This window comes from Panicum virgatum, chromosome 7N (assembly GCF_016808335.1).
Source record: "Panicum virgatum strain AP13 chromosome 7N, P.virgatum_v5, whole genome shotgun sequence".
NCBI lineage: Eukaryota > Viridiplantae > Streptophyta > Magnoliopsida > Poales > Poaceae > Panicum > Panicum virgatum.
The window spans coordinates 18,783,123-18,810,800 of NC_053151.1; the positions used below are offsets into that span (position 1 = coordinate 18,783,123).

At 43.3% G+C, this 27,678-nt stretch overlaps 1 pseudogene; it reads left to right on the forward strand.

The window, feature by feature from the left end:
* The first annotated feature begins 3,818 nt into the window (after positions 1-3,818).
* LOC120682691 lies at positions 3,819-27,416 on the forward strand (annotated as a pseudogene).
* The last annotated feature ends 262 nt before the right edge of the window (positions 27,417-27,678 follow it).

The window sequence follows — 27,678 nt, forward strand, 5'->3', positions numbered from 1 at the left end:
CCATATTTTACTGAAAAATACCTTTATTTTCCACAAAATTATAAATTCTTACCATTACAAAGCAAAAATTATTTACTATTACAATTACAATGATCAGATTAATAACTCTTGCAAATAACAATGAAATTATATAAAAAAGAAATGTATCATTAATCCTCAAGAAATCTCTAATTAATTGAAAGAAATCTCTATAACTTCTAATTACTTTGACACCCTTCAGTTCCAGGAGTACACTCTTTTCAATATCCAGAAACCCTCTAGAAGAAAAATAAACCTTTATTTCTGAAAATGTATATGTCAGTAACCTCAATCCTGCGGTGATGACACTGCCTTTCGGGGGGACACGGTGCGGTACAAGGATGTCACCAATCGGCTAGTCGCAGCACCAATATTTACGATTAATAGGCACAGCACTTGGCACAGGCAGCATGCTCGTTGATATGCTCTCAGTACAACAACGGGCATGCTGACTGCGTCAAATGCTGTCTTCTTATCAATCGGAAGTGCTGGTGATGCGACCAACCGATTTGCGACGTCCTTATAGCGCATCGTGTATCCCTGAAAGGTAGTGCCATCACCGTTGGATGGAGATTAACGACGTATACTTGTTTCGAAAAAAAGATTTTTTTAGCTTCTAGATGGTTTCAATGTGAGCCTGATTAAATACATCACTAGAGTGTCAAAATAATCCATTCATAATACAAAAAATTCTATAATATACTCATTTCATTAATTCATTCATGAATAAAAAAATGAACTATCCACAATATGGTCATATATACAAGTACATCACATGAAGTATCTACACTCATTCTAAAAATTTCTACTATCCATATACTCATCTAAATCTAAAAGAAAATTACACCTACATATGCAATCTAGCTAGCTAAATGTCCAAGAAATGAGCTAGCTACACATTTTCTCTGTTTCTAAAGTATGAAATGAGCTAACAAGCCAAGGAAGAAGAGAAAAACAAGCCCCAAACCTTTAGAGCAGATGGATGGACGGGGAATCAAAGATCTTCACAAATGTGGTGAAGAAATGAGCAAGAACTCCTCTATCCCGAGCCAAGAACAGCAAGAAAACAAGTGAGCTGAATGGCTCGGGCGGGGGGAGAGGGAAGGGGATAAGGGGCGCAAGGCCTTTTCTCCCGGTTGGTGTCTCCAACCAGGACAAAAGGCCCCCGTCCCCCCGCTGGCCCGGCTAGCCGTTGGACCCGGGACAAAAGCCACCTATTGTCCCGGGCCTAAAGGCTGCCGGGACAAATGGCCAGGAACAAAGGCCTGTTTTGTAGTAGTGGTATAAGGCCTCTAACGTACATCTTGAAAACAGTAATCTATAAATAGTAGCCACTCCCAAGTCCCAACATGCAACAGTGCTAAATGATTGTGTCTACAGATTGCAAAACATGCCTGCTTTTAGAAATAAATATCACAAGTGGTCTAGAAGAGGAGACTTTGTCTCTCATGCATGTCATACATCAGACATATATTTAAACATCATATTCCTAGAGAAAAGGGCCGTACAATTACAAAATAAGTACTCCATCCCTAGAGTATCTGTTTGTATAATGGACCCATTACTGACGCGACGTAAAGACTCCATGCATAGAAAAAAGAGCTGCGCTAGCACTGCCACCAATGCGGTTCATAATACTCTCTCTGTTTTTATTTACATGTCGTATTAGGTTTGTTCTAAGTCAAACTTGACTAACTTTATTGACCAACTCTATGGAAAAATATAGCAACAACTTTATTGACTAACTTCACTTGCATTTGCAGTTTTCCATCTTTCTGCAACGCTGCACACTGCGAGATCGCATTCATTTACCCTTTTGTTATATAGTTTCCTTGAAAAGGACGGACTGGCACCAAATCAACATACAAAGCTGTCTCTTTCAGTATATAGTACAAATACAACATTCTGCTACTAGAGATTTGAGATTTTGCTATTAGAATCTCCATGATGCATTCAAGTGCTAAGTTATGTGAGGAATCATGTTGGTAGCTATTACTCGCACGATCGAGAGAGAAACATTGTGTAACATAATTGTGTAATATAAAGATCATATGTATTTTTTTCCAAACTTGGGTCAATCATGTATATGAAGTGATAACAAAACAGTGTATGTAAGACAAGTACTATATATGTGTATTCCACCATGTGGGGTCAGGCAGTACCCCTGTTTTGGCTGAGTAGGATTATGGAGCCAAGCTGATAGTGGAAGCCTATGACAAATAATGCTTGGATAAGACTAACATGAACCTTAATCAATGTATGGGGGATTCTTTAACATGACTGGGTACTCCCACTATCAACGAATTCAATTTGGGGCGTAAGGAGACTCACACATGTAGTCCTGAACAACTGTGTCACCAGCACCAAAAATATCCTGTTAGCCTGAGGGCGTTGATGTGTTAAAAAGAAGAGGAAAACAACTTCTTCTCATGCATATGTTGGGTAGTATAGTTGTTGCTATATTTTTCTATTGACTTGATCAATGTTAGACAAGTTTGACTTAGGACAAATCATGTAAATAAAAATGGAGTATATTCTAGGACCGAGGAAATAACAATATCCTTATTTCTAGTAGCAAGATTCGAAGTACATTTATAGCTCAATCTTTTCTTGTGGGATTTGATTACCAAATGTTTTTCAGGACAAACTGATACTATTATACCTTGATGGAACATCTAAAATATAAATTTTGCTGCTGTTGAAGCTGAACTTATTATTTGTATATATAGTTCGCCATAATTATAAAACAGGGGCCAAAGTGGGTGAATATAGAGTAGGAAAACCTAAACCTATCGTATTGTGTGATTATATTGTGTCTGTTTTGGTACCATCATTATTTTGGAAACCTATGGACTCAGTCATATGAATATGTAGAATTTTTTACTTAGTGGGAGATGGAGGGAAATGGATACTCATGTAAAGTGATTAATTCGAATTCCATACTCTGATGTCATATATCCCTATATATATAGAATTATGTGGGAAACCATGTTTGATGAAAAGTCTAAAAAATGGGGCTTCTTTTTTTTTAAAAAAAAAGTATATCAAATAAATATGTCTAGGTGTACCGCGAGAATAATAACTAGCTAATAATTAAGTGTGGCACTGGCACATATATCTTCATGGACCAGCGCACATGCACTGGGATGTGACAACTGAAGCTTCTTATGAGCGTGTATATCACACACTTGTGAAAATTATTTTTGATCCATCATACAACCTATAATGCAATGTAACGAGTATTATGATGGAAAAAATGGCCTCCTTATATTTGTGTTTCTTGTGTATATTTTCTACAGTTAATATTTTTCTCTTCTATATTTAGCGTCAGATTATGGGACTGTTTAAAAAAATGGATCCTGCATGAATACCAAATAGTTGCTCCCTTATTTTTCTCTTCTCCTTGAGAGATCACAATATTATTATCAGAACTAACTAAGCTACTGTTTGCAAGACCCAGGAAGCATCCTACCGACATCTGAGCTGGATCGGAACACCTTGGGAATAGGCAACATCGGTTTGCCACTTGCCGGTACAGCTCTCCGCCTTTGCTTGCACCGGCGGCTCATCTCCTCGTGCTCGTGGTGCACTGTATCTGCTCCCGACCTGCAGAGCAGCCAAAGAAAAGCCAGAACAAAGCCAAAGAAAAGCCAGAATTGTCTTGATTTGGCTGTCAGCAATTGCGTACGACGCCCCCTCGGCTCCCTGCACAGCAACGAATGAACGCTCTCCTCACCAACCGCCATCCAGGGCCTGCCCTTGGCTGCTATTTTAGCAGCGCCCAACGCACACTGGCCTCCTCCACTCGTGGCCACTCCTGCATCATCATCCACGGTGCGTGACACAGTGAGCGAGAGGTAGCTTGCTTGCCTGGCCGGAGGGCGTCGAGAATGGAGAGGATGCTGGCGAGGCTCATGCGGAGGAGGTCGCTCCTCCAGCAGGGAGTAGCAGCAGCAGCTCCCATCTCGCTGGCGGGTTCGTCGTCGCTCTTCTCCACGCAGCAGCTGCAAGCGGCCGCTGCGGATCCGGGCGTCCTGCCCGGGCTCAAGATCAGGGACTCCGCATCCCAGGTGACATTCTTCTTCAGTCTGATCTCCTTCACGGCTCGTATCTGCGATTGATGCTGGTTTATATGCATATCATTAATTCTTGTTTGTCTGAAACCATACCAATCTCTGTCAAGAAAATGATGGGATGGATGAGCTAGCAGGCCAGCAGGTCTCAATGATGATTTCTCCGTGCCCATTATGTGTTTGTTGAGAGCTGAATGCAGAACTCCATATTTATGCTTCAATTTTACCTCTGTGTACAGAATTAAGAACATTATTCAGACGAGGATTCGCCCTTGTTCTTTCTTACTTGACAACAAACACATGATGGCCGCATAGGTCGCCCTATAGCAACTTTACTAATGGTTCCATAACTCGTTCCAGCTGATTGGGAGGACGCCGATGGTCTACCTGAACAAGGTCACCGAGGGATGCGGCGCCCGGATCGCGGCCAAGCTCGAGTTCCTGCAGCCGTCCTTCAGCGTCAAAGACAGGTGACTCATTTTCAGTCTATCAGGTGCCATCGTGCCACCATTAGCAATCAGTTTGCACCCCACTGATTCTCCACTCAAGAGACAATTTATCAACGCCCATGGTCATCAGTTATCTATTATTCATTTCTGGTCTCGATACCTCCTCACGTGTCACACTTCAGTTTGTTGCGCAATATAATACGTACGACATTGTCAGCATCATGTGGGGCAGACATATATATGCATGTTGAGGGGGACCCATTTTTAGTCGCTGGTGTCATGATACTGATGACAGTAATATCCCGGAAAACCTCTTTGGTTGGTTCTCCTTCTCTATCCAAAATCTCTATCATGAAACCAAACATTTGGTTTTAAGTTCGACAAAGTAGTCATGTTAAAAGAAACTTCTTGAAGAAAGTAGTAAATGAAGGAACAAAGTTTGAATTTGTTCTTCAACTCTTCTTGCCATATCTTTTTATTGTGGACTCCAATTATCATACACCTTTGCTCGTGCCAATTTCAAAGATTGATGCGCATCTCATTCGAAAGCTGATTTTGCTATGAACACTAGACATTCTCCAAGGTTTTTAGCATTTGAGGCCAACCTTAAAGGAATGATATGTTGGAATTTAATTAGATGAGTGATCAAAAGTAGACATTTTACACCCATAAGTGTAACATGCTTTACCTTGTAGTTTTGTTCCGTGATCGACTTCTCTGGTTTAAAATTTGAGACACTTAGTTTCGTATAACTTAACTAAGTTTATATAAAATATATTAACATCTATAATACTAAATAAATACACTATAAAGATAATTTCATAGTGGACTTAATGAACTAATTTGATGTGGATGGTATATTTTAATAAAATTAATAAAAATGTAGAAGTTTTACTATAAAAAAGTTAGAACTTTGACTTGGAACAAAACTGAAAATACTTGCATTATGGAATGGAGGGTGACTATAAAACTTTGCCACAAATTGCCATGGAGATCCTGATCACCAAGATTCGTTGTCTGAGGAAGGCGCTATCTTTTGGCTTGATGCACTTGTCTCCCGGCAACATTAGCGCTATCTTTGCTTAGCATCTTTCGTTTACAACACGTCGCCATGCATGATTTGCTACTGCTACCTGTCAATCAAGGAGCATGCATGGGCCACCCAGGGCATATGACCAGATGATGAATGGCTACAAATTTGCAGGAGATATGGTGTGTGTTAGATCAGTATAAGGCCTCTAACGTACATCTTGAAAACAGTATGGCTATAAATAGTAGCCACTCCCAAGTCCCAACATGCAACAGTGCTAAAATGATTGTTGTGTCCACAGATTGCAAAACATGCCTGCTTTTACAAATAAATATCACAAGTGGTCTAGAAGAGGAGACTTTGTCTCTCATGCATGTCATACATCAGACATATATTTAAACATCATATCCCTAGAGAAATGGGCCGTACAATTACAAAATAAGTACTCCATCCCTAGAGTATCTGTTTGTATAATGGACCCATTACTGACGCGACGTAAAGACTCCATGCATAGCAAAAGAGTTGTGCTAGCATAGCAAAAGAGTAACATGGGTTGTTCACTGGTGGCTGGTTTCCCGTGTCTGTCCCTGACGATGATTATAGTCGAAACTTAATTAACCTAGTGCATGGAAGCATCTCCACCTTTTGAAATGAATGAAACTAAAAGAACTGGGAAGAAGTTTGCATGCACCATTCCTCCAAGATGTCTTCCCACTTGCCGATACACAAGGATACAGCACCTGCGGCACCAGGATGATTAACTTCACTTGCATTTGCAGTTTTCCATCTTTCTGCAACGCTGAACACTGCGACATCGCATTCATTTGCCCTTTTGTTATATAATTTCCTTGAAAAGGACGGACTGGCATCAAATCAACATACAAAGCTCTCTCTTTCAGTATATAGTACAAATACAACATTCTGCTGCTAGAGATTTGAGATTTTGCTATTAGAATCTCCAAGATGCATTCAAGTGCTAAGTTCTGTGAGGAATCGTGTTGGTAGCTATTACTCGCACGATCGAGAGAGAAACATGGTGTAACATAATTGTATAATATAAATATCATATGTATTTTTACATGTATATGTACATCAAATCACACTTCAGTTTGTTGCGCAATATAATACGTACGACATTGTCAGCATCATGTGGGTCAGACATATATATGCATGTTGAGGGGGACCCATTTTTAGTCGCTGGTGTCACGATACTGATGACAGCAATATCCTGGAAAGCCTCTACGATGTCGCTTTCGACAAATATCAAATACCAGGCGAGGGCTCTTCCGATAACAATAGCTAGAAAGCCCCCTATCTATCCCCACCATCCATATGTTGCATTTGAAGAAAAGCTTCAAAATACCAGTGGAGAAGTTACTTTTTTTCAAAAACAAATCTTACTTCCTCTGCTATATAAATTAGTCACAAGTTACTTCGTATTATGTATACTATTGACAAATTACTTCCTGTCAGGAACCAGAAAGTTACTTTTTATACTACAATGTCATTTTCTTCTGAACTGGAGCCAGTGTAAAAGTTTCTTTTCGTAATAATGGCACGGATAAAAAAAATGTTACTTCCTAAGCACTGGAGCCCTCAAATTATTTTTAAGGTAAATCTGACAACTCTTTTTTCTGAAAATCTGGTGGGATTAGACTTTCTATTAAAAAAGTTGGAGGGTGCTCGTTTTAAGATTAAATGGAGAGTCCTCTCCTTCAAATAAGGGACCTCAAATCTTCTCTGTCCCTAAGTGGAGAAATAGGCCTCTTTAATATGTAGAGGGGTCCTCAAAAGTCCAGATTCATTGGCAAACCCCACTCTGTAAGCTACTAGCCTTCATTAGTCTGAATCGGCATATGGCTATGAACTTCTATACAGCTTTCTGGCAAGCCAACCGAAAAATTTCGCACCCCATTTTGACGCTCTGTTTAACCTCAACAGTAACCTAATTGAGTTTCAAGGGTAAATGCTGTTCTGCATATTTAACTGAATTAGTGATTGAGACAGATGCAACTTCCTTTCATCAAGTATACCGAGGCCTGATGTAGAGTTATTCACCGCAAATGCGAATGGCATGGATGAAGGGATAAAAAGATGATCCAACGTGTGGTGTATGAGGAATAATGAAGGATGGATTGTGTGACACCTCCGGTGTTTAGCACTGTCTAAAACATGCCATTAACATAAAATGACACATTAAACCCCCCCCCCCAAATTCCAATTACTTAACAGCCCGAAATCCGTTTAAATGAGCCAAAACGTCAACTCTCACACCCTTGGCTCAAATGAACTTTTGCCCAAAACGAAAGTTGTAGAGTTTGACAAAATAAACAAGTTTCGTGTTCAAAGTTTTTCAAGTTATAACATGAAATTTGGAGTTAACCCCGAAAAACATGTGGGTTCATTAAACTTGAATTCAAATTTTAAACTTTCAAATCGTTGCTCAAACGAAGTTTTGCCTGAAAGGAAAGTTGTAGGAAATTGAATTTGGAACAACTTTCGTGTTCAAATTTTTTCGAGTTCCCATGGAAAATTTTGAGTTTGGAGCAAGTCAAAGGGTTGACTCTCTCTTTCTCTCTCCACTCCCTTTTCTCTTTCCCCTCTCTCTCTCCCTCGCTCTCCCTCCCCTCTCTGCGCGCGCAGACACTCAAGCACGCCCGCGCGTGCGCTCGCTGTGCCGCTGCCGAGCTCGCTGCGCCGCTGACCCTCCCTCCCCGCTCGAGTGCGCACGCTCGCCCGCTGACCTCCCCCTTCCCCGTCCCGTCAAGCCTGCCACGCCCTGCCGTCGACGAGCACGCCGCGACGCCGCCGTGGCGCCCAAACGAGCCGCCCTGCCCTGCCGAGCCGCTGACCATGGCCAGCCTCCATTACCGTGCGCCACCGACGCCACCAACCCACTCGCTGCGCCCTGACCCGCCATCAAGGCCGATCGGCGGGCACGCCACCGCACGCCGCTCACGCGCCGCTGTTCCTTTCTTCTACGCCCCCCCTTCCTGCCGAGCTCCCCCTCCCCATTTGCTTCGCCCAAGGGCGTTCCACCCTCCCACTCCGCTCCCCTTCCCTTCCCAAGCCGAGCCAAGCCGCCCCAGTGCCAGAACGCGCTGCCGCCCCGCCATTGCCGCCGCCGCTAGAGCTCACCGTGGAGCCCCTACCTCCGGTGCCCCTCGGTCCCAATTGAACCCCGGAACGGGACCTCCTCGCCGCGGTGAAGCTCCACGGCCAAGCCTCGCCCATCCCCATCGCCGCCGGGTGCCGCTGTCGCGGCCAGAGCCGCCGCCGGCCGCCACCCGCCACGGAACCCCCTCTTCCGCCCTTCCTCGACCCAAATTGACTCGCCCACGAGCTCCCCCACCTCCCACCGGTGCTCGACGACCCAACCTCCACCGCCCAGAGCCACCGGAGCGCCGCCGCCGCAGCTCGCCACCGCCGCCGGCCGTGCTGCTACGCCGCCGACCCTGCTCCGGCCATCCCCGTTGACCACAACACCCACCCACAGGTAGAGCTCGGTGAGCTCTCACCCCTGGACGCCATCCTCGCCGCCGGCGAGCCTCCTCCTCGCCGGGAAACCCCTGCCGCCGCCTCCTCTGTCCCAACTCCGACCAAGGGGGTTATGTGTGTGCCCCCAAATTGTTCCAGGGGCCTAGATGCAAGTTTCCATTTCCTTTTTCTTTTGTTTCGAAAAATAGCAAACTTGTAAATTCGTTTAAAAATCTTAGAAAAATCATAAAAATGCAAACTCAACTGTTATGGAATCCTTGCAAAGATATCTATAACTTTTGCTACATGCACTTTTTCATTTGCTCAATATTTTTTGCTTTATTTAAAATACAAAGAAAATATACCTTTGGTTAGATCTCAAAGTTACAAGCATGAGCTGTTAGCCATTTTTGGTCAGTGGGTTACATGTTAGATGTATAACCTTGTGTGAAAGTTTCGTGGACAGTTGACATGCCTAGCTATCAGTTTATTTAAGTCTTGAGTTATGCCTAGGATAGATAGTTTTATTTATCTATGTCGTTATGATATGTTTCATGGGTTCAAACTTTTACAGTACGTGTATTTTCGTTCCCAGAGTCTACCGAAAAAGTTTCAGAATTTGTAGTTAAATACAACTGGACCAAATGACTTTTGGAGAGGATAGTTACATTAACTCATTAAAAATAGTTCCTGCACATGAAAAATTCTAATAATTTTTCTAGGCGTTAACTTTGGGTTTGTAACCATGCTGGTAAAAGATGAGTCTCTGGAACATGCTATAACAGTCTGTGGATTTTAATTTTGATCCATGCAGCTATACATTGTGCTATTTTTCATGCCTTGTATAATGCTTAGTTAAATCTGAAATTTTTACAGTAGACTTACAATGAGTTTAGAAGCACTGTAAAAATTTTAGCATCTTTACTTGTAGGTTTTGTTCTGTATAAATGAATCTTAATCCTAGTAGTGGCTGTTTAATGCATTTTTAATAATTAGCAAGCTCAGTGAAAATAGCTGAAACTTTTATGGCAAGTTTGTAATTAAGTAATTGACTCTCCATAAAAATTCCATCTTCATAAGCTATACCCATCCGCAGATTTAAATATTCCATGCTTGCACTTGAAAATAACTTTTCTAGAAATAACAAAACCCCCACTTACTTAATAAGAAGTAGTTAATCTAGATAATACTCTATAAATGATTGCCCAGAGTTGTAAAGAAAATATTTTGCAACTCTTTAGTGAATTAAATTAAGTTTGTTACCATCACCCCAACTCACGCATATGCATTCGTGTAGACTTGACTACTCTCGCCGACGGTACGTACGAGCTGGTGCCGGAGTCCGAGAGTGAGCAGCGTGAAGCTCAAGTTAACCTAACTGAAATCACTGAAGACCTGAACCAGAGTTTAGAAGAGCCCAAGGCTAGCTCCGCTCAGGAAGGCAAGCACCGGAGCATGTCCTACCTATTTTAAATTTATGCAACAATTATATTCCTATTTATTTGTGCATTTAAGTTGTAGGAATTGATTGGAACCTTAGTTGCATGATCCTAGGTACCCATGCTTGAACACTAGTATGTGTAGGTCGTTAGTTGGCTATGCTAATGGTTTGGTAGAAGTCGAGTGATTTCCTGTCACTCGCGAGCTCTTAGGAGTTGAATGCTTGCTACCCACTGCAATATAAGGTTTACGAGCGGGGTTGTTGTACTTGTGATACCCCGTCTGTTTAGTGAAAATGGATAAGGCCGCGGTGTGTGGTAGTGGTGGTTAAGCATTTGAACGTACTAACCACATGCCGAGAATATGGTAATCGGTAAGTTTAAGTACCTGATGGAACCGGCCGTGGAATATACTCCCCACTGTCTGGTCTTTGGTCACGCACGGGTGCAGGGCACCCTAGGGCGGTGGGCCTGTTCCATGCCTGGGGAAAAAGGGGAAAAGTCGTGTGGGTGATTGCATTCCCATGCGTGTGTTTAGGTCTGCCTGGCCAGGTTAACAAATTCGATTCGAATCGTCCGTCTCTCACGGATATTGAGACTGCTTAACCCTTTTGCCACATAGAGTAAGAAGTGGAACAATGATGCTGAGAAATATGATTGAATGATGTAAAATGATTGTTTTTCACCATGTATGCTATTGGATAGATGCTAATGTAGAACGGTTAATTGAACTAGAACTTGAAAGCTAAAATCGGAAAGTAAGGACTTACTCTTTATTGCTCTTCGGCAAAAACAAAACCCCTCAAGCCAGAAGCCTTGCATGTCTAGTTAGAGGGTTAAATATATCCTAGTTGGGTAAGCCTTGCTGAGTATTAGAATACTCAGCCTTGCTTGTGGCTCCACTTTGTTTTCAGGTGATACGTTTGAAGATCAGATAGCTAGTTTGACCTGGCCGTGTGTTTTACCTCCTGGTTGGTCGGTGGAGTGGAATACGACTCCGGCCAACGATGACAATGCCGAGTGATGTCATGTACGGGCTTCATCATGACATCATGTATCGTCGTTTAGAACTCGTGTTATTTTTTTCGCTGCAGTGAACTCTGAACTACTTTCAATTTGAACTTCAAGTACCTTTCGGAGATTTCGAACTTGGTTTGTAATAATTAAGTTAAGACTTTGTAATGTAATGTATCTGTGAATTGTTGTACTCTCTGGACTCACCTTCGTGTGGGTTGCATGTAAGCTTTGGGTTCGATCGACGCTCAGGTGGATTCTTCGGGACTTTACCCGACAGCACTGCCGGATTACTCCGTTTGAAGTGCGTGTTAGCCAGGATTACCTTTAAGATGATGGTTAGCGCACTTGAGCCGGATTAATTTGGGCGGTACTGCCACAACTGGCATCAAAGCCGAACAAAGTGCACACCCGAGAGTGCGACAAGATTTCAAAAGTTTTACTTAAAACTTAGCCACACGATCGCGTTTGGAAAATACGTTGGTTCGTTAAGGATCGTGTATAGCACGTAAAACCCTAGGGAAAATTATAGGAGTTGCTAGGTGGCTATCTAACTTATGGTTTATTTACCAGCACATTTCTTTCTGTACTTTAAATTCAGTACTTACATTATGTAACGACGCACCTACGCTAAGGTAAGACGGTAAGATCCTCAGTCAACTGAGAGAGTTTGACCTTCCCGTCGGTGATGCGAGCCGAACGCTGCCCTCAAGCAGTGGCTTACTTGAGGTGCTGCCAATATACCAACTATTAGTTGGCTATATTGGGAGTAAAATATACTCAGTCAGCTGAGGGAGTCTGACCTTCCCGTCGGTGATGCGAACCGAACACTGCGCTCAAGCAGTGGCCTACTTGAGCTGCTGCCAATATACCGACCATCAGTCGATTATATTGGGAGTAAAAGAAACTGTAAATATGTCACCTCGGTAGCGTATGAGCGCTGTCCATGCAGTGTTGGACGCATGGATGCCGCTTCTATAGTGAGTGGTAATGTATGGGGACGCTTTCATGTGTGCTGGCATGAAAGGTTCAATGAATATATCTGTCAATTTTCTGCAGGTACACTAACCGCGATTATGTAAGTTAAGAACAGTTAGAACTCGGTTAGAAATATATATATAGGTAGAGACGTAAATTGTGTCATGCCACCGGTGCTAACCCCGTAAGTCCAAAGCTATTTGGCAATTGTTTTTCTTGGGAGGACGATTAGGTCGTGCATGCATCATGCTCATAGAATTGAAAGCCAATGAAAATAGATGTGGGTTAGTCGGCAAGGTTAAGGTTTGCACGTGAGCACGGTTCATCTTTTCTCATTTAAGGTCTATCTAGAAATCTGTCATTTCTGCTAGATCCTGGAAGATGAATTTAATTGACATGGTAGATGACTTTATCTGTAGAAGTGCCAGTGGATAATTTTGCCCCAAAACTTGTCTACTAGCTTCTGTTTAAATTTGAGGATTTTTTGACTAGTATACAGTGGGGTACACTAGAAACTTTGACACCCTGTTTTTCTGTCAGCTTTGAGCACTTGGGTTGCACGAATTTTTAGGCCTTCCTAGAGATGTTTTCTGCAGATGTGTTCAACACAAAACATGTGCCAAATTTACTCACCGAGCTGATGTAATAATTTGGTAATTTTAGACTTAGTAGTTTATCCTAAGCACTCAGTTTACTAGCTCTCTGGTCACTGAAAATTCTGGGCAGACAGCAAAGGAAAACTCTAAGGATAAGACCTTCTTAGGCTCTGATCTAGCTCTTGAGTTGACTAGAAAAGTTGTGCCTAAGAACCTTAGGAATGTTCCTGTAAAGTTTGAGAATTTTTAGAGCTCTGTGCTTTCAGTTATACTCGTTTTCGTGCACTGCCCAAAACCTGTTTTGACCATCACTCACTTGTGCACATCTTTTGTACAGATGGCTACCCCTGCTCTCCTGGTGTTTGATGAGGATGGGTGTGCACACTCTGAGTGCACACACTGGCAGGGTTTTCTCTCCATTCTTTGGGAAGTGATGCGCGATGCCGGATATCCCAGTCCCCCGCGCTATGTGGGCGAGGAGTTCCATGAGATGGGAGTTGCGCGCTGTCGCGTGCGCATGACTCATGCTCCCCACCCTTTTCCCGCTCACTGGGCTTCCTTGGAGCTGGAGGTAGTTGGACACCGTCTGGTTGACACTTGGGAAATTGCAGCCATGACAGCACTCAACAAGTTTTGCGAAAAGAATTATGCAGCTGTCACACTCGCTCCTATTGGCCTCTTCCCAGCAGAGCAGCCCAATGACCCTAACTGGCTTAGTCGGGTCGGACACACTGGGTACCTTCAGCAGAACAGAGCTGCAGAGACTATCTCCATGTCAGTGAAGTGCATGAATGCACTCTACCGCTTGCAGACCTTACATGCCAAGGCCATGGCCCAGATCATTGCTTCTGCACGGACCAGCCACGAGATAGTGATTGCGAAGAACGAGCAGATCAGGGATCTTGATGCCCATGTTGGCCAACTTGAGGGTCTAATTGAGGAGCGTGATGTTCTCTTGGATGGGAGGGACGCTGACTATGCACTTCTGGAGCAACAGTTCACCGCCCAACAGGTTCAGCTGAATGATGCCTTGGATCACATTGAGATGTTGGAGGCTCAGCAAGCCCAGCCTGAGGCCATGGAGGAGGAGCCCCAGGAGGTTCAGGGTATCTCAGGACTTGACACTACGTCTGGAGTGCCCCTGCCACCACTTCCGGGAGCTCACTCACCACTAAGGAGCAAGTCTTCTGTCAACAATCTGTACGACTTTTAGATGATGTCTTAAGTAGTCCGTCGCGCATACTCCTCTATAGGGTATTCTAACTTTTGGACAGTGATGTAATAGGCTAACTAAGAGTTGAGTACCTTGCTTTTGTAATGAGCGCCACTCATATGTAAAAGTACCTTAATCGCTTATGCCTTGGCTAAGAACTTGATGGATGGTTGTAATGGTTTGATTGCAGTTGGATCTATCGCTGCAGAAATTTGTCTAAATTTTTATCCATGTTTCCTTGCATTTATGGGCTATGTGTTGAATACCAAAGTTGTTGATAATTTCATGATCTAGGTGCTCACAAAATTTCAGTATCATTAGACCTATGTGCCAAAAGTTATGGCCCGAGCAGTGTACCTCGGCCTACTGAAAAGCAGACTGGACAGAGAGGCAGAAATTGCATTTTTCGCCCACCTTAACTGTCGATTTAGCTTTGGAGTTGAATACCAAAGTTGTAGTATGATAAATTATCTATCTGCTTTCAAAATTTGGGCGCATTTCGATGAACAGAGTGCAAGTTATGGATTTTCTTGGGACGAACAGCGTTGTTGTCCCTGTTGTTATCATACCCGTTCCAATTCTACTTTTCCGCGCTTACCCTTCTATACTTTGGGGAAGTCATATGTCACCATACTAATGAGAGAATTTGCCATTCCAGATGGTGGGAGCGACACGTGGCAACCCTGAGGGTTTCGGGGACGCGAATGGTAGCGGATCGCAGCGGCCGCCACCACCGCCACCCAACTTTGCGGAATATCTGGCCGCCCAAACCGAGTTACTCCGTGAACTCGTCCAGGGACAGCAACAACAGTAGCAGCAGCGGGGTGGACCCAATGTTCATCAACCTCAAGCTGCTGGTTACCTGGAATTCTTGGCAACTCAGCCCCCTCTGTTCAACAAGACAGAAGAGCCACTGGATGCGGATGCTTGGATTCGCACAATCGAGTCCAAGTTTTCACTACTTCTGGTGCCATGTTCAGAGCAAAACAAGGCTCGCTTTGCCGCGCAACAGCTTCGCGGCTCGGCGCGTCTTTGTTGGGATAACTACCTTGGCATGCTTCCAGCTGATCACATTGTCACTTGGGATGAATTCAAGACTGCATTCAAGGGTCACCATATTCCAGAAGGACTCATGGAAAGGAAGCTGAATGAGTTCCTGGCTCTTACTCAAGGGACACGTACAGTTCTCCAATATGCCCAAGCTTTCAACAATCTCTGTCAGTACACAGGCTATCATGCTGACACAGATGCTAAGAAGAGTGATCATTTTCGTAGAGGCTTAAATACCAAGCTCAAGGAATGTCTAAACCCCATTAAGGTCGACACAAACAATGAGCTGGTTAATCTCGCACTCACTCAAGAAGACTGTATCATGGCTCACCGTGCTGAAAAAAAGAGGAAAGCGCCAGCTGGACCCTCTAGTGCGTAGCCACAGAGGTATCGCGTAGTGCAGAATATTGCACCCCAGATTCCTCAGAAAGCCCCTCAGCCAGGGCGTTAGGTTATCAGGCCTCCACTGCAGCAGAGCGTTGCACGTTTCCCTGTTCCTCAGTTAACTGGCCCAAGGCCAACTGCTCCACCGCCAGCCCGTCCCAGTGAGGGAAATCGTTGCTTCATTTGTGGGAGCTCAACTCATTTCGCCCGTGAGTGCCCGCAACCCAAGCGACAAAACCAGGGCCAAGGCTCTAATCAGAACAACAAGAACAAGGGCAAAAAGCAGACTATTCAGGTCAGGCAAGGGCGCATCAATTTCACCACTCTTGCAGAACTTCCTGAGGGCGCACCAGTGATGACGGGTACATTTTCTATCCACAACAAGCCTACAGTTATATTATTTGATTCTGGTGCATCACATAGCTTCATTGGTGCAAAATTTGGTGCAAAAGTGGGTTTGGATTTTATTCACATGAAAGGGTCATACATGATATCAACCCCAGGGGGTAAAATTGCTTCAAACCAAATAATACGACTTGTGCCAATCAAGTTGGGTAGCCTAATCATCAACACCGACCTTATACTCCTACCACTTGAGGGTATAGATATCATCTTGGGGATGAATTGGATGACTCAGCATGGGGTTATAATAGATATTCCCGCCAGAGCTGTTGAACTAAATTCACCAAAGTATGGAGACACTACACTCTATTTACCATTCCGAGAGTGTGTCAATTCCTGTGCATTTGCCATGAGCGCATCTAGACTAGAAGAAATTCCTGTGGTATGCGAGTATACCGATGTTTTTCCGGATGACTTGCCAGGAATGCCACCAGATAGAGAGATCGAGTTCGTTATTGAACTACAGACAGGCACTGCCCCTATCTCAAAGATACCTTATAGAATGCCACCTAAGGAGTTGGTCGAGTTAAAAATTCAACTTCAAGAGCTTCTGGACAAAGGCTTCATTCGCCCCAGTGCATCACCTTGGGGTTGTCCAGCTCTCTTTATAAAGAAAAAGGATGATAGTTTGAGGTTGTGTGTGGACTACCGACCTCTCAATGCGGTGACAATTAAAAACAAATACCCACTTCCCCGCATTGATGTTCTCTTCGATCAACTGGCTGGAGCTAGGATTTTCTCAAAGATTGATCTTCGCTCCGGCTATCATCAGATCAAGATTCGTCCAAGTGATATTCCGAAAACCGCCTTCTCCACACGATATGGACTCTATGAATATTTAGTCATGTCTTTTGGTCTCACAAATGCACCTGCCTACTTCATGTATCTCATGAACTCGGTATTCATGCCTGAGCTTGACAAGTTCGTCGTGGTTTTCATTGATGACATCCTTATTTATTCCAAGAATGAGGAAGACCATGCTAAGCACCTGCGCATTGTTCTCCAACGTCTTCGGGACCATCAGCTCTATGCTAAATTTTCCAAGTGTGAATTTTGGCTAGATAGTGTGAAATTCTTGGGCCACACTATTTCCAGCGAAGGCATAGCCGTGGATCCTAGCAAAGTGCAAGAAGTGATGGACTGGAAACCTCCTACCTCCGTTCATCAGATTCGCAGTTTTCTTGGTTTAGCCGGGTATTATCGCCGATTCATTCCGGATTTCTCCAGAATTGCTAAGCCAATGAATGAACTATTGAAGAAAGGAGTAAAATTTGTGTGGGATGAAAAATGTGAAAAGGCTTTCCACACCCTAAGGGAGCAGTTGACTACAGCACCTGTCTTAGCTCAACCGGATAATACCAAGTCCTTTGACGTGTATTGTGACGCGTCGGGTACTGGTCTTGGTTGTGTGCTCATGTAAGACAATAAAGTTATTGCTTATGCGTCATGAGCTCTTCGACCCCATGAGCAGAATTATCCTACTCACGACCTTGAATTAGCAGCTGTCATTCACGCTCTAAAGATATGGATGCATTATCTTATGGGTACTCATTGTATTATCTACACCGATCACAAAAGTCTCAAATATATCTTCACTCAAGCTGACCTAAATATGAGACAAAGACGGTGGCTAGAATTAATCAAAGATTATGATCTTGAGGTGCACTATCACCCAGGCAAGGCTAATGTTGTAGCAGATGCACTAAGTCGCAAAGCTCATTGCCATTGCCTATCCGTGGAATCCTATGATGAAACCCTCTGTCATGAGATGAGGAAGCTCCAGTTGGAAATGATTCCCCAAGGCACTTTAAATCACATCTCTGTTGAACCAACTCTTCATGATCAAATCATTATGGCCCAATTACATGATAAAGGTGTGGGGATCATTAAACAAAAACTCTCTCAAGGAGAAAGGAAGTATAAGTGTTTTCGTCAAGACCATAACGGAGTCCTATGGTTTGAAAGTTGTTTAGTTGTTCCGAAAAATCATGATCTTCGGGATCAAATTCTCGACGAGGCACATCTTTCCAAATTTTCTATTCACCCGGGCAATACCAAGATGTACCAAGATCTTAGGCAAAATTTCTGGTGGACTAGGATGAAAAGGGAAATTGCTAAATATGTCTCGGAATGTGACACCTGCCAGAGAGTAAAAGCCAGCCACTTGAGAGTAGCCGGTTTGCTTCAACCTCTACCTATCCCATCGTGGAAATGGGAAGACATAAGTATGGACTTCATTGTTGGATTACCCAACACATCCCAGAAGCACGATTCCATTTGGGTTATCGTGGATAGACTCACCAAGACGGCACATTTCATTCCGGTACATACTACTTACACTGCCAAGAAGTATGCTGAGATCTATCTCGATCACATTGTTTGCTTGCATGGGGTACCCAAGACAATCATTTCTGATCGTGGAACACAGTTCGTTGCACACTTTTGGGAACAATTGCAAGCATCTCTTGGGACAAAATTGATTCGAAGCTCAGCTTATCACCCACAAACTGATGGACAAACTGAGAGGGTGAACCAAATCCTGGAGGACATGTTAAGAGCTTGTGTCATTCATTATGACAAGAGTTGGGACAAATGTCTAGCTCTAGCGGAGTTCTCATACAACAATAGTTACCAAGAGAGTTTGAAAATGGCACCATTTGAGGCCTTATATGGTCGACGATGTCGTACCCCTTTGAGCTGGTCGCAAGTCAGAGAACGAGTGGTATTCGGACCCGATCTCGTAACAGAGGCAGAAGAGAAGGTGAGGGTAATACAAGAGAATTTAAAGGCCGCCCAGTCTAGGCAGAAGAGTTATTTTGATAAAAGAAGAGACTCTTTGCAATTCAAAGTGGGTGATCATGTCTATCTTCGAGTCTCGCCAACCAAGGGTGTGCAGAGATTCGGAGTAAAGGGCAAATTAGCTCCCCGATATGTTGGCCCTAATGAAATCACTGAGATTTGTGGACCCGTAGCCTATAGACTGCGACTTCCTCCTCGACTTGCAGCGGTACATGATGTTTTCCATGTCTCTCAACTCAAGAAATGTGTTCGAGTCCCCACCGAGATCATTGAACAAACAGAAATATTGGTAGAACCAGATCTCTCTTATGTCGAGTACCCTATCAAGGTTCTTGATCAAAAGGAAAGGGTCACTCGAAGAAAAGAAGTTAAGATGTACAAGATTCAATGGAGTCACCATACCGAAGAGGAAGCTACCTGGGAAACTGAAAGCTACCTAAATCAAAATTTCCCCGGTTTTCTGAATACAACTGGAGGTACATCCCTTTTCCTCGCTTAGCTTACTTATCTGAATCTCGGGACGAGATTCTTTTAAGGGGGGTAGGTTGTGACACCTCCGGTGTTTAGCACTGTCTAAAACATGCCATTAACATAAAATGACTTACTTATCTGAATCTCGGGACGAGATTCTTTTAAGGGGGTAGGCTGTGACACCTCCGGTGTTTAGCACTGTCTAAAACATGCCATTAACATAAATGACACGTTAACCCCCCCCCAAATTCCAATTACTTAACAGCCCGAAATCCGTTTAAATGAGCCAAAAAGTCAACTCTCACACCTTGGCTCAAATGAACTTTTGCCCAAAACGAAAGTTGTAGAGTTTGACAAAATAAACAACTTTCGTGTTCAAAATTTTCAAGTTATAACATGAAATTTGGAGTTAACCCCGAAAAACATGTGGGTTCATTAAACTTGAATTCAAATTTTAAACTTTCAAATCGTTGCTCAAACGAAGTTTTGCCTGAAAGGAAAGCTGTAGGAAATTGAATTTGGAACAACTTTCGTGTTCAAATTTTTTCGAGTTCCCATGGAAAATTTTGAGTTTGGAGCAAGTCAAAGGGTTGACTCTCTCTTTCTCTCTCCACTCCCTTTTCTCTCTCCCCTCTCTCTCCCTCGCTCTCCCTCCCCACTATGCGCGCGCAGACACTCAAGCACGCCCGCGCGTGCGCTCGCTGCGCCGCTGCCGAGCTTGCTGCGCCGCTGACCCTCCCTCCCCGCTCGAGTGCGCACGCTCGCCCGCTGACCTCCCTCTTCCCCGTCCCGTCAAGCCTGCCGCGCCCTACCGTCGACGAGCATGCCGCGACACACGCTCGGCGACGCGCCGCGACGCCGCCGTGGCGCCCAAACGAGCCGCCCTGCCCTGCCTAGCCGCTGACCGTGGCTAGCCTCCATTACAGTTATGGAATCCTTGCAAAGATATCTACAACTTTTGCTACATGCACTTTTTCATTTGCTCAATAGTTTTTGCTTTATTTAAAATACAAAGAAAATATACCTTTGGTTAGATCTCAAAGTTACAAGCATGATCTGTTAGCCATTTTTGGTTAGTGAGTTACATGTTAGATGTATAACCTTGTGTGAAAGTTTCTGGACAGTTGACATGCCTAGCTATCAGTTTATTTAAGTCTTGAGTTATGCCTAGGATAGATAGTTTTATTTATCTAAGTCGTTATGATATGTTTCATGGGTTCAAACTTTTATAGTACCTGTATTTTCGTTCCTAGAGTCTGTAGAAAAAGTTTGAGAATTTTTAGTTAAATACAACTGGACCAAATGATTTTTGGAGAGGATAGTTACATTAACTCATTAAAAATAGTTCCTGCACATGAAAAATTCTAATAATTTTTCTAGGGGTTAACTTTGGGTTTGTAACCACACTGGTAAAAGATGAGGCTCTGGAACGTGCTATAACAGTCTGTGGATTTTAATTTTGATTCATGCAGCTATACATTGTGCTATTTTTCATGCCTTGTGTAATCTTAGTTAAATCTTAAATTTTTACAGTAGACTTACCATGAGTTTAGGAGCACTCAGTAAAAATTTTAGCATCTTTACTTGTAGGGTTTATTCTGTATAAATGAATCTTAATCCTAGCAGTGGTTGTTTAATGCATTTTTAATAATTAGCATGCTCAGTAAAAATTGCTGAAAATTTTATGGCAAGTTTGTAATTAAGTAATTGACTCTCTATAAAAATTTCATCTTCATAAGCTATACCCATCCGCGGATTTAAATATTCCATGCTTGCACTTGAAAATAACTTTTCTAGAAATAACAAAACCCCCACTTACTTAATAAGAAGTAGTTAATCTAGATAATACTCTAGAAATGATTGCCCAAAGAGTTGTAAAGAAAATATTTTGCAACTCTTTAGTGAATTAAATTAAGTTTGTTACCATCACCCCAACTCACGCATATGCATTCGTGTAGACTTGACTACTCTCGCCGACGGTACGTACGAGCTGGTGCCGGAGTCCGAGAGTGAGCAGCGTGAAGTTCAAGTTAACCTAACTGAAATCACTGAAGACCTGAACCAGAGTTCAGAAGAGCCCAAGGCTAGCTCCGCTCAGGAAGGCAAGCACCGGAGCATGTCCTACCTATTTTAAATTTATGCAACAGTTATATTCCTATTTATTTGTGCATTTAAGTTGTAGGAATTGATTGGAACCTTAGTTGCATGATCCTAGGTACCCATGCTTGAACACTAGTATGTGTAGGTCGTTAGTTGGCTATGCTAATGGTTCGGTAGAAGTCGAGTGATTTCCTGTCACTCGCGAGCTCTTAGGAGTTGAATGCTTGCTACCCACTGCAATATAAGGTTTACGGGCGGGGTTGTTGTACTTGTGATACCCCGTCTGTTTAGTGAAAATGGATAAGGCCGCGGTGTGTGGTAGTGGTGGTTAAGCGTTTGAACGTACTAACCACATGCCGAGAATATGATAATCGGTAAGTTTAAGTACCTGATGGAACCGGCCATGGAATATACTCCCCACTGTCTGGTCTTTGGTCACGCACGGGTGCAGGGCACCCTAGGGCGGTGGGCCTGTTCCATGCCCGGGGAAAAAGGGGAAAAGTCGCGTGGGTGATTGCATTCCCAGCTAAAATCGGAAAGTAAGGACTTACTCTTTATTGCTCTTCGGCAAAAACAAAACCCCTCAAGCCAGAAGCCTTGCATGTCTAGTTAGAGGGTTAAATATATCCTAGTCGGGTAAGCCTTGCTGAGTATTAGAATACTCAGCCTTGCTTGTGGCTTCACTTTGTTTTCAGGTGATACGTTTGAAGATCAGATAGCTAGTTTGACCTGGCCGTGTGTTTTACCTCCTGGTTGGTCGGTGGAGTGGGATACGACTCCGGCCAACGATGACAATGCCGAGTGATGTCATGTACGGGCTTCATCATGACATCATGTATCGTCGTTTAGAACTCGTGTTATTTTTTTTCGCTGCAGTGAACTCTGAACTACTTTCAATTTGAACTTCAAGTACCTTTCGGAGATTTCGAACTTGGTTTGTAATAATTAAGTTAAGACTCTGTAATGTAATGTATCTGTGAATTGTTGTACTCTCTGGACTCACATTCGTGTGGGTTGCATGTAAGCTTTGGGTTCGATCGACGCTCAGGTGGATTCTTCGGGACTTTACCCGACAGCACTGCCGGATTACTCCGTTTGAAGTGCGTGTTAGCCGGGATTACCTTTAAGATGATGGTTAGCGCATTTGAGCCGGATTAATTTGGACGGTACTGCCACAGATTGGAAGTATGCAATAATGAAGGATGGTGATTTTTTTGGATTTAACGGGGACCACTGTCCACTGGAGTATGATGGGGACTGATATATGGCTGGAGTTATAACACTAACGACAGCATCCAAGAGTAGTGCCTGCATAAATAAACCATCATCTTAAATTGTGATGATTTGAGAATCATGTGAATGCAAAAAAAATCAAAGGGATATGATTTGCGTATATAACTGAGAAAATTTTAGGAGTTGTCATTATTCTGATACATCCGGTTAAGTGATAGAGTAGTGAATAATTGTGATGGACACAAATCAGGTGAATGCAAGTATACAACAGAATTACGGGAAAAAATTCACTGAAATGCTAATATGTTAAACGCCCCCCCCCCCCCCCCCACATACACACACACCTCCAAAAAAATTGATTTTGTACTTCTAGTACCTGCTGTATCCTCCCTTTTACCTGGTGTCATATTTCATGAGAAACAAACTTTCCACAGTCATGTTGGCATAATTGTAGCATATCATCCATACCTAACTGCTGTGGTTCCTATATTTGTATGTTTATTCATCATCACAAATTTGCACAGTCATGTGATAAGAGCAAAACCATTTGATGTCGGTATAGATGTCTATACATAAACAACATGAATCCATGATTAATATAATTCATCAGAGTGATATTTGCTTCTGGAATTAGACTGATCTCGGTATCCTTTTTGGGTGTGCTGTGATGCAGGCCAGCAATTTCAATGTTGGAAGATGCTGAAAAGAAGGGGTTGATCACACCAGGAAAGGTCAGTAGTCACTGTTCTACTACCCATTATAGAACGGTTTTAGTTAAAATTATATGCAGTGTTTTAAAGGTGACAAAGCGACCCAAGGCGAGCTGGGTACGCCTGGATGCCAAGGTGGCGCCTAGGCGACAAGGCGTGGCTGTTGCCCAAAGGCGAGCTGGGTCCGCCTGGATGCCTAGGCGTCGTCTTTAAAACACTGATTATTTGGAAAATTAATCTGTCCCCAACAAATTTGACCAGAGAAAAACTCAACTTAGAACTTCATTTTTTTCCTCTAGTAAAGCATTAACTTGATGGCACATTGAAATGACATTTCAATGGAATGAAATTAGTTCTAGGAAGAAAGTATTTGTACTCCATGAACCTTAACAATGCTAGCAAATCTTTCAGTGTGCCTGTTTGGTAAATTACACCTGCATCTAGATTTATGACTAATCCTAAATCACATCTTGACAGACGACACTGATCGAGCCCACATCTGGGAACATGGGCATTGGCTTGGCTTTCATGGCTGCCCTAAAAGGGTATGAACTCATTCTTACAATGCCATCATACACCAGTCTTGAAAGCAGGGTGACCATGAGGGCCTTTGGTGCAAATCTGGTCCTTACCGACCCAACAAAAGGGATGGGTGGAACAGTGAGAAAAGCAACAGAGCTTTATGAGAAACATCCAAGTGCATACATGCTTCAACAGTTTCAGAATCCTGCTAATGTCAAGGTACGCTCCCTTTCTTGTTATTTGACCAAGCTTAGTTTCTGAGCACGATACTGGTGTCTATTGGCTACCAAACGAGTTAGAGCTAGTTTATCTAGGAACAAGACTGCTATATGACCAAAACACTGCCTCAAATTGCCCCATGAGTCTCACTTTGTAGAGGCACTATCCTGTGGATGATGTTTCTCCTGAGTTCAGTTACTGACTAATTTGGCAGATACATTATGAGACAACTGGTCCAGAAATCTGGGAGGACACACTTGGACAGGTTGATATTTTTTGTCATGGGGATCGGGAGTGGTGGCACTGTCACAGGTGTCGGGAAGTACCTCAAGGAGAAGAACCCAAACGCAAAGGTACTATTATAGAACAGACTAAAAAAAATATATATTATATGTTGTTCATGTGTTGTTTTCTCTGAAACTTGTATTCAGCTATGCTGTAAATTGACGGTGTGTACATGGAAACTTGCAGATCTATGGAGTTGAACCCGCTGAAGCAAATGTTCTGAATGGTGGAAAGCCAGGTGAGCTATGACATTCTGTAAAGGAATCACTTTTTCACATTGTGCATCTTTTCCATTTCTGTTAATATTGATTACGGAACCTAATTGCAGGACCACACCTCATCACTGGAAATGGAGTAGGCTTCAAGCCAGATATTTTGGATATGGATGTAATGGAAAAGGTTCTTGAGGTATGCTGAAACAATTTGACATTGATGCTCTTTTGTTCAGTCATAAATACTAAAAAATTATGTAATCCTATGTGAATTGGGTGAATGACAGGTGAAAAGTGAGGATGCTGTTAAGATGGCTCGAGAATTAGCAGTTAAGGAGGGTGAAAGTGATCGGGTGCTCTAGCCTAAGAGGGGAGGGGGTGAATTAGGCACTCTAAAAACTTAGACCTATAGCTCCAACTAGTTTGCACAAAACATAAACTAAAACATACTATCTAGATGTGCAACTAGGTTGTTCTAGTGTGAAAACCCCTATCCCAAAAGAGTTTAGCAACCTATAGCCTTTCCTATCAAGAGACTATTCTATGAAAGTAAAGGCACACAAATTGCTAGTATGTAATGCGGAAGCTTAAAGAGCGGGATAGGAGATAGCAAACTCTTGACGTGGGTGTTTATCCCGTGGTTCGGTTAGCCACAAAGGCACACCTACATCCACGTTGTTGTAGCACTCACTAAGAGTATTGCTACTTGGTCACCAAGTCTCTTCCGTGAACACAATCACGGTCACCTTGGCCCCGGGTTCCACTAAGGAGCTTCTCCACAAAGGATGGGGGTCTCCACGTCCCCCGCACAAAGATGTCGTCGCCGCTCCACACCAAATCGGAGGGTCGATGACGTTGCCGGCGAGCTTCACGCTCCAAGGTGCCGGCGCACCAAGCTCTTGTTTTGGTTCACTAATGAACCACAGCACAAAGGCTCTAAGCCTTGCAAACTCACTCACTAAGAGCTAATCCTTTACACAACACTCTCAAAGTGTGCTAAGGGCTAAGGATATGATCTTGATGTTCTTGTATGGCTTGGAGATGTTTTTGGGTGTGTGTGCGATGTCCAGCAACTCCAGCAATCTTCAAATGGCCGGGGTGAGGCGTATATATAGGCCACCAAGTCTTGTAGCCGTTGCTCCAACGGTTAGCTGAAAATCTGCGTACCACCGGAAGAACCGATGCCTCTGGCAGGGGTAGCGTCGGTTCATCCGGTCACTCATAAACCGAAGTAGCCGTTGAACTCCTGACAGCTGACGCAGTGACCACCGGAAGAACCGATGCTTTGCACGATGCTTCACCGGTTCAACCGGTGCTGAAGGAATCTTCTCCTGGACGCTGACGTCATTACACCGGTGGTATGCACCGATGCACCGTCGGTTGAACCGGTGCTGAAGAAACTTCTTCTGGGCACTTGACATCGTCTCTGGTACAAAGGACGGCCAATGCACCGATGCCCTTTCTTGGACCGTCGGTTCAACCGGTGCCTAAAGGCTGACTTGGCTTCGATTCCATCCTGCACCAAACACCATGGCGTCGGTTCTTCCGACTACCACCGGATGCTCCGATGCCCATGGCGTCGGATCTTCCGGTGCTTCTGATCTGAAGAGCTTTCAGGGCGCTGCCCTGAGACCCGCGAGGGGCGGCTCCCCCTCGACCCCCATCCGCTAACCGGGTAGCGGAACCCCCGTAGGGGCGGCCCTTTGGGCCTTGCTACGCCTATCTTCTCTTCCTCTTTGTCATCACTTGAACCTAAAAGCCTGAGAATGATCATCTTAACAATCGTATTAGTCCAAGTGTTGTGTTGTCATTCGATCACCAAAATCACTCGAAATGGCATAAATGGTGCCATGTTCGTTACAGAGGGTCTTTTGGTAAGTGACACAAAAAACATTAGGTTTTCTATCTTTCGCGGCCTCTCATCACTCCCCGTCTCCCCGATGACTACGCTCACTAGGTTATAATTCTTCTCTTCTTAATAAAAATGTGCTTAAACGGTATACTACCCGTAATCAATACAGCAGTACTTACTCTAGTTTCTAAGAAAAAGAAAAAACAACACAAAGTTCTCAAGATTAAGAGTTAATATATTAATTGAACCCAACTTGGGCATTTAAGTATTTAACAGATTAGGTGAACCCGATTCGGGGGGTACAGTTTTCTAGGCTGTACAGCAGAACATGAATTCTGCATTATGAACAAATTTTAGAATAAAGAAAGATGTATATTGTTTAATGGATGCTGAACTTGTTAAATATTTGCAGGTTGGGATATCATCAGGAGCAAACACTGTTGCTGCTCTTGAACTAGCAAAGAAACCGGAAAACAAAGGAAAACTCATTGTGGTATGTCACACACGTCTAATCTTTTTTACATTGCCTTAAATATTAACATGAAGAAATTTCAGAATACTGACCAGTAAACATTGGTACAGACTGTTCTTCCAAGCCTTGGGGAGCGGTACTTGTCGTCTGCACTGTTTGATGAGTTGAGAAAGGAGGCTGAAGCCATGGAACCAGTGCCAGTAGACTAATCTAGTATATGGTAAATCAAACAGAGGACTGGATAATCGGTGCATAATGAATATCCTGGCAACCAGGTTGCAACTTCAAGTTGTATTTCGATTCCTCTCATCAAAGTTGTACCTTCAGTTTGTCATCCGTGGACCTTGTGGGAAAAACAAAAATAACAATTAAAATGTTGAAAAAAGCAAATTTAATCTCTAGACATTTGTGCCGGTCACTTCTGGGCTTCTGGGTTATTACAGGTCTTATCTCCAACCAGCATAACATGTGTTGACGCAAATTTGCACCAAGTAGTACTCACGGCAGGTGACTTCAGCACGCAATATTAAGTTTGGAGTTTGGAGACGATACCTCAATACTCTCATTAAGGAATAGTAGGATTTCAAACTGAATACCTGTAACTAGTAAACTCCTCACAGTGCAGTTGCTACAATCAAATCTGTCCCTGAATGCCTCTTGAGGATTATTTTGCTCTTAAT